This window comes from Bubalus kerabau, chromosome 12 (genome assembly GCF_029407905.1).
Source record: "Bubalus kerabau isolate K-KA32 ecotype Philippines breed swamp buffalo chromosome 12, PCC_UOA_SB_1v2, whole genome shotgun sequence".
Classification (NCBI taxonomy): domain Eukaryota; kingdom Metazoa; phylum Chordata; class Mammalia; order Artiodactyla; family Bovidae; genus Bubalus; species Bubalus kerabau.
The window spans coordinates 51,076,903-51,084,631 of record NC_073635.1 but is presented as its reverse complement, the minus strand read 5'-3'; the positions used below and the strand labels follow the sequence as shown (position 1 = coordinate 51,084,631).

General features: G+C 40.1%; 1 long non-coding RNA gene across 1 annotated transcript in view; it reads right to left on the bottom strand.

The window, feature by feature from the left end:
* Nucleotides 1-5,241: 5,241 nt before the first annotated feature.
* The window catches only part of LOC129624573 (uncharacterized), a 28,644-nt gene continuing 26,156 nt past the window's right edge, over nt 5,242-7,729 (bottom strand). Inside the window, exons 2-3 of the long non-coding RNA XR_008701013.1 lie at nt 6,533-6,684; nt 5,242-6,414 (exon numbers count right to left, since the gene is read on the bottom strand). This is a non-coding gene — a long non-coding RNA (uncharacterized LOC129624573). The remainder of the gene's footprint in view (nt 6,415-6,532; nt 6,685-7,729) is intronic.

Genomic DNA, 7,729 nt, shown 5'->3' with positions numbered 1-7,729 from the left:
CTGATTTGGATAGTTTAAAGGGTAAATTCTGTGGTATGTGAATTATATCTTAATAAAAAATAAACAGTTGAGTAATAGTAAAGGCAACACAAGTTTATGTATTAAAGCAACAGTTTTAAAAATTACTGGCAGTGTTACCCATTTTATAAACAAGCTCTTATATAGATGCCTGTATATACAGTCTTATATATAATAAGTGTATATAAATGGCAAAAGTAGTATTTGATTGGAAAATGTCACTTTACAAATTCAGTTTTATAACATTCATTTGCTATGAAAGCAGTTAGTGAGAAGATGAGGCTGCTGCTTCTCAAAAATTTGGAATCAGCTTAGGATTGGCCATTGCTCCCTTATATTAGACAAGCATTCAGATGTTCCTGTTATTAATATTATAGAAAGTTCAAGTATATGTAGACATAGAAAGATAAGTTTTATTAAGAATTTATATACAACTGAGTTACCTGGTAACACAGATTATTGTGTTAGGTGATCTCTTGAATTTAGATTTGTAAAACAGTTAAAATATTTTATAAAACCATACCAGTCAACACTATATGACATTGCTCAGTTAAACAGATCACTGGAATAGACTACGTGGCCTAGAAATAGATCAGGATATTTGAGACAAAGATGGTATTTCAGTTGGATGAGAAAACAATTTAATAAATAATACTAGCAGTTACAGCACATACAAAAGTAAATTTCAGATGAGTTAATGATTTAACTATAAAATATAAAAATTAGAAGTGTTACAGAATATTTATGTTAACTAAGTCTTGGGAAGACAGCAATTCCACAACTGTAATATGAAACAAATATATTTGAAATATAAGAATTTAAAAATCATATGTGAGAAAAAAATGGGTCCTAAACAAAAATAAAAGACCTGCTATGTTGATGTGTAAGTTAGCTCTTAGTCTACAAACAAATTTCTTTAAATATTTGAAATAAGAAGAGGTTTTTATACAAGAAATGAGATGTTCAGAATGTCAGAATGACTGAGGGAATGAGGAGAAATTATTGCTGGCTTTTAGAAAATCCAGTAGTGCAGGAATTTTAGGGAAAGCCCCTGCCAGTAATCTCTGCACAATGCAGGATGTCACCTGGAAGCCACTATACAGGCCATTTCTGCCATCTGTCAGCATGTTCGAATGAAATAAAGGCTACCTGCTTTCTTCACTCTTCTAGTTTCAGTGAGAGTGCCTCTGATTGGTGGAAGTTAAACCAGGATCCTGTTGACACAGGAATCTGGTCAATTGAGTTTCTAGTCTTTCAGCACCTTTGGAAGGGAGGTTTAGAAAAGCAAAAATGGTGCTGAGTATTCATACTCTGCTGACAGGAGTTATGGTCTTTTTTGCAAAGCGATATAGACACACATGTTATATAGAAATTTTGCAACTCAGAAATTGCAGTTGAGAAATACATCCTTTGGAATAAAGCCACTAATCTATATAAAAACATTTGCAAATTTGGCTAAATGTTCACCCAGTTTCAGTTTGGGCACACAGGAAGGCTGCATTTTCCAGCCTCCCTTGCAGTTAGGTTGGGGCTTCTGATAGGGTTGTAGCCAGTGGAATCTGGGGCAGACGTGTCCCAAACCACATCCAGTCTTTGTCATAAACCTTTCCTTGTCTTCCAAGCTTTCTCTCATGTTGACTGCTGGAAACGAAGAGATCTGAGATAGTGAACCCATAAGATGGATCCCCTGAATCATGACTGGAGGCACACTCGTCATGGTAACAGCCTGACTTGCACCAGGCAGGGATGGCAGCTAGAAACAAACTCTTGTGGTAAGCTGGTGAGATTTTTAGAGTGTTTGTTACAATAGCAAGTGAGCATAAACTTGAATAACAAGATATTTGTATGAAGATTTTTATTGTAACATTTCCTCAAGCAGTACAAAGCAAAGGAAGCAGCGACTGTCTATAATAAAGAATTGAATAAATGGTTGAATAAGTTCACTGTATCTCTGCTATAGCATATCACTCACTTGTCATTATCAATATGTATTGACAATACACCTGCTGTTAACACATACAGTTATTTCATAAAACCATGTAAAATGTACTCAATATATATTTGAATTCTTAATGGAAAATTAGGAAAATCAAGGAAAGATGTTTACCGGATTGTAAGCATTGATGGAGAGGGTATATGAAGAGGGAGAGGAAGAGCAATTAAAAAATTATTTTTAAGTTCATATTGCATTATTAAAAAATACTGTTTTATAAAAAAGACTTCCCTGGCAGTCCAGTGGTTAAGACTCCACACTCCCCATGCATAGGGTGTAAGTTCCATCCCTGGTTGAGGACCTAAGATCCAGCATGCTACATGGTGTGGCCAAAAAATAAAGACTGAAAAAAATTGTTAAAATACTCGATAAAAATGTTGGTTTTTATGTATGCTTCTGAAAAGTCCTTACAGTTCTTTTTATGGTATAATGTATCTTTAACAAATACGTGGTGCATCCCCAAACCAGGATAGACAAACCTGAAATACATCAAACAGGCCTCGCTGTGCTATAGAAATGGTGACCCCAGCTGGGGTCTGACATTTTGGCTGGCACCACTGCAGGAAACTTCATTTCTACCTCTTACCTTTGTTTCCTCTTCTGACCCTCCCTGCTGGGAATTTTCAGTCCACTTCACACCGTGTCAGCATACCCACAGGTCTGTTACGTGAATCCACTTTCTTGGTCCTCTGCTTGGTAGCACACTAGTGTGAGGAGCCCAGGTCTACTGCCTGCGGCTGCCCACCCTTGTACTCAGACCCCACCAGCAGGAAGGGTTAGCTGACTGGTCTTTCGTGGCTTACCAGCTGCCCACAGATGTACTCCGTTACCCACCCTTTGCGAAGTAGCACACTAAAGATTGTAGGATTACGAGAAGGCAAAGCCCTTTTCTGTCCCCCACTTCTGTCCTTTCGGGTGCCAACTTCATTTTGTTGTTCAGTTGCTCAGTTGTGTCCAACCTTGCGACCCCTTGCGCCTGCAGTGCACCGGGCTTCTCTGTCCTTTACGATCTACTGGAGTTCGTTCAAACTCACGTCCACCGAGTCATGATGCCATCCAACCATCTCATCCTCTGTTACCCGCTTCTGCTGCCCTCAGTCTTTCTCAGCATCAGGGTCTTTTCCAACGAGTTGGCTCTTCGCGACAGGTGGCTAAAGGGTTGTAGCTTCAGCTTCAGCATCAGTCCTTCCAATGAATATTCAAGCAACTTCACTGTACCTGCCCGCCCCTGCTCCCCCAAAATCAGAATAGAAACTTGCCTGCCCAATCTGAGTTAAAACCATACACCTGAATTCCCAGACTGTGCTTAGAATCTTTCCATCGCCCACCAACTCGAGTTTAACATCTTCACTCTTCTCTCCCACCCTCATTCTTGGTGTTTCAAGTTATGTGCAAAGAGGCCCAGAGTAAGCCTCTAATCCAAACACTGGGTGATGAATTTGATGAGAATAAATTTAAATTGCATGTTTAAATTTATCTATTGAATTTCAAAGGCAAGTTTTTTTGTTTTTTTGTTTTTTTTCCCCATAGTACAGTTTTTACACTTTTCATTGAAAACATCCATTTTGCTTATTATGAGTTTAAGGAGCTTCAGTGGTTAGCCTGGGAATTAACCACTGTTTGTAACAACATTTCTGTGGGAAAATGTGTTTCAAGTTTCAAACACTTGACTTAAATGTAAACTTTTGGAAAATCCCTCATTCTCCAGTTAGAAAATGTATAAATGAACATTTAGTTTCCAAAGAGAAATAGCTTATCCCCAAGCTCATTAAGTAAAACCCAAATATTTTCATTTTGTCTTTCATTTCTACTGAGACAGGTTAACATACACACCAGATTTATGTGAGCAGAAGACAAGATAGTTGAAACTTCCAACATGCTTGTGCTTTGTTTTTAAAAGTGCTTAAGCAGAATTATCTTTTCAAATAATTTTTAAATTTTATTTTTTTATTAAATTTTAGAAAAATTGCAAAGATAGTACAGAGAGTTCCCATATACTTCACACCATTTCCCTTAATATCTTATATTCAGTTCAGTTCAGTAGCTCATTAGACTCTGCGACCCCACAGACTACAGCACTCCAGGCTTTCCTGTCCATTACCAACTCCTGGAGCTTGCCCAAACTCATGTTCATCGAGTCAGTGATGCCATCCAACCGTATCGTCCTCTGTTGTCCCCTTCTCCTGCCTTCAGTCTTTCCCTGCATCAGGATCTTTTCCAATGAATTAGTACTTCGCATCAGGTGGCCAAAGTATTGGAGCTTTGGCTTCAGCATCAGTCCTTCCAATGAATATCAGGACTGATTTCTTTTAGGATTGACTGGTTTGATCGCCTTGCAGTCCAAAGGAAGCCCTAATATCTTATATTAGTGTGGTACATTTGTTACAATTGATGAACCAGTGTTGATTCATTAGGTTTCCTTGGTTTATACCTAATATATTTTTCTATTCCAGGATCCTGTATAGGACAGGATATTACATTTAGTCATCACTTCTCCTTAAGCTTGTCTGTAACAGTGTTTCAGATTTGCCTTGTTTTTGTTGACCTTGGCAGTTTTGAGAAGTACTCAACCTGGTCAGGGCTTCCCTGGTGGTTCAGTGGTAATGAACCTGCCTTCCAGTGCAGGAGACATGAATTCGATCCCTGGGTCGGGAAGATCTGCTGGAGAAGGAAATGGCAACCTACTGTAGTATTCTTGCCTGGGAAAACCAATGGACAGAGGAGCCTGGCAGGCTACAGTCCATAGGATCACAAAAAGTTGGACACGACTTAGTGACTAAACAACAACATATGTTTAAGTTTACAACATAAAAACAAAGGAAATGAAAACCAAAAGCAGGGTCAGTGATTCCCTCTAGTTTTCAAGCTAGAAGATAGAGGCGGGGAGAAGGAAGTGGCAACCCACTCCAGTGTTCTTGCCTGGAGAATCCCAGGGACGGCAGAGCCTGCTGGGCTGTCGTCTATGGGGTCACACAGAGTCGGACACGACTGAAGTGACTTAGCAGCAGCAGCAAACGAGGAACCAAAGTAGATGTAAACTGGTCATGTCTAGTTGTTCAGGTTGGGAAGTAAGTTCATGGTCTTTATTATGTCATCAAGTAAATACATAAGTTAAAATTTTTTAAAAAGAGAACTAGATTTAGAACAATGATGAAAGTGTGCCACAAACCAAGAACTGCAATTAAATGATTAATCCAGTATTCAAGTCTGCTTCTGAAGTAATAGCAAGCAAACAAACAAGAAGTAAACATGATACACAGCATTTTCTAGATAATATAGGTGGGTCTATTAAGCCAACATCTCGAGAAAATCGATTCAATAATCTTGCCTTAGGAGGAATGATTCATGCTGACCAAATTCAGTGAAGATGCGTATATAACTCAAAATATTTATTAATTTACACTGAAAATATAATGGCAAAGTAGTCTGTAATATTCATTCACCACATTTTTTAAATTATTTATTTCTCTTTGGTTGTACTGGGTCTTCACTGCTGCATGTGAGCTTTCTCTAGCGGAGAGCAGGGACTCCTCTTGCGCTATGGTGCACAGGCTTCTCATCGCGGTGCCTTTTTGTGGATCATGGGCTGTAAGTGTGCAGGTTCAGTAGTGGTGGCACACGGGCTTAGTTGCTCTTCAGCACACGGAATCATCCAGGGCCAGGGACTGAACTTGTGTCCCCTGCACTGGCAGGTGGATTCCTTTCCACTTTACCACCAGGGAAGTCCTCATTCAACAAACATGTCTTGAATATTAGCAAACTCACACTTGGCTAATCACTTGGCATATAGTGGTACACAGACATTTTTCACAAAGTTTATGATCTATTGGTGGAGTCAGATAGTTAATAACTGATAACAAACATTAATGGGTCAGCTTCTTACACAGTGTGGTAGAGTGGAGAATTTATTATCTGTTCTTTAAAACTGAAGAAACTGAGTTAGTTACGTGATCTTGGGCAGGAGGTCTTCATAATTCCTTCCTGGCAGGATTTCATCACTGCTGTGGATCAGGAGAGCTGTGTCTCCCGTTCATCTTTCAAATAAGTAAGTAGGCAATCAAGTAAGAGGCAGTTTGTTCCTTATGTTTTCCTGTCTCTGTCCCACCAGTGTGTGTTGGGTGTGGATGGGGCTGGGCAGATATATTGGCTTTTGGTTCCTACACGGGTCTGTATTTGGATATGATGGAGACAACTTTGCAGCTGTTGCGAATCTGCACTGGGATAAAGTTTTGTGTTTTTGTGTGTGTGTGTGTGTGTGTGTGTGTGTGTTTTGTCAATTTTCTGCTTTATTTGTCCTTATATGGGCAGTAAGTGGCAGGATTTATATTTCACACTGAAAATTGCTGGCTTTCAGCTGGCTGCTGCTGTTGGGATTGTAGTGGCTGCAGTGAGCATGCGTGTTCCTGAAAGGGAAATGGGAAAATAGACTATTGGTCTTATAGAAACAGAGCTCCTTTACAAGATAAAGTTCCTTCCCCAGCTAAAAGCCAAATTAAAACCAAATGGTGATTCTCTCACTACCTGGAGAGTTGTTGAAGAGATGAGCCTCCTCAGATGACTTCATCAGGTTGAGTGCTGGTACTTCTCTCTTGTTTATTAACCATGGTTACTATGTTCTTTATGGGGCTTTCCAGGTGGGAATACCAGACGACCTGACCTGCCTCTTGAGAAACCTGTATGCAGGTCATGAAGCAACAGTTAGAACTGGACATAGAACAACAGACTGGTTCCAAATAGGAAAAGGAGTTCATCAAGGCTGTATATTGTCACCCTGTTTATTTAACTTATATGCAGAGTACATCATGAGAAACACTGGCTGGAAGATGCACAAGCTGGAATTAAGATTGCCGGGATAAATATCAAGAACCTCAGATATGCAGATGACACCATCCTTATGGCAGAAAGTGAAGAGGAACTAAAAAGCCTCTTGATGAAAGTGAAAGAGGAGAGTGAAAAAGTTGGCTTAAAGCTCAACATTCAGAAAACGAAGATCATGGTATCTGGTCCCATCACTTCATGGGAAATAGATGGGGAAACAGTGGAAACACTGTCAGACTTTATTTTTTTGGGCTCCAAAATCACTGCAGATGGTGACTGCAGCCATGAAATTAAAAGACGCTTACTCCTTGGAAGGAAAGTTATGACCAACCTAGGTAGCATATTCAAAAGCAGAGACATTACTTTGCCAACAAAGGTCCGTCTAGTCAAGGCTATGGTTTTTCCTGTGGTCATGTATGGATGTGAGAGTTGGACTATGAAGAAAGCTGAGTGCTGAAGAATTGATGCCTTTGAACTGTGGTGTTGGAGAAGACTCTTGAGAGTCCCTTGGACTGCAAAGAGATCCAGCCAGTCCATTCTAAAGGAGATCAGCCCTGGGTGTTCTTTGGAAGGAATGATGCTAAAGCTGAAACTCCAGTACTTTGGCCACCTCATGGGAAGAGTTGACTCACTGGAAAGACTCTGATGCTGGGAGGGATTGGGGGCAGGAGGAAAAGGGAACGACAGAGGATGAGATGGCTGGATGGCATCACCAAATCGATGGATGTGAGTTTGAGTGAACTCTGGGAGTTGGTGATGGACAGGGAGGCCTGACATGCTGCGATTCATGGGGTCTCAAAGAGTCGGACACAACTAAGCGACTGAACTGAACTGAACTGAACTATGTTCTTTATGGGGCTTTCCAGGTGGTACGACTGGTAAAACCTGCCTGGAAATGCG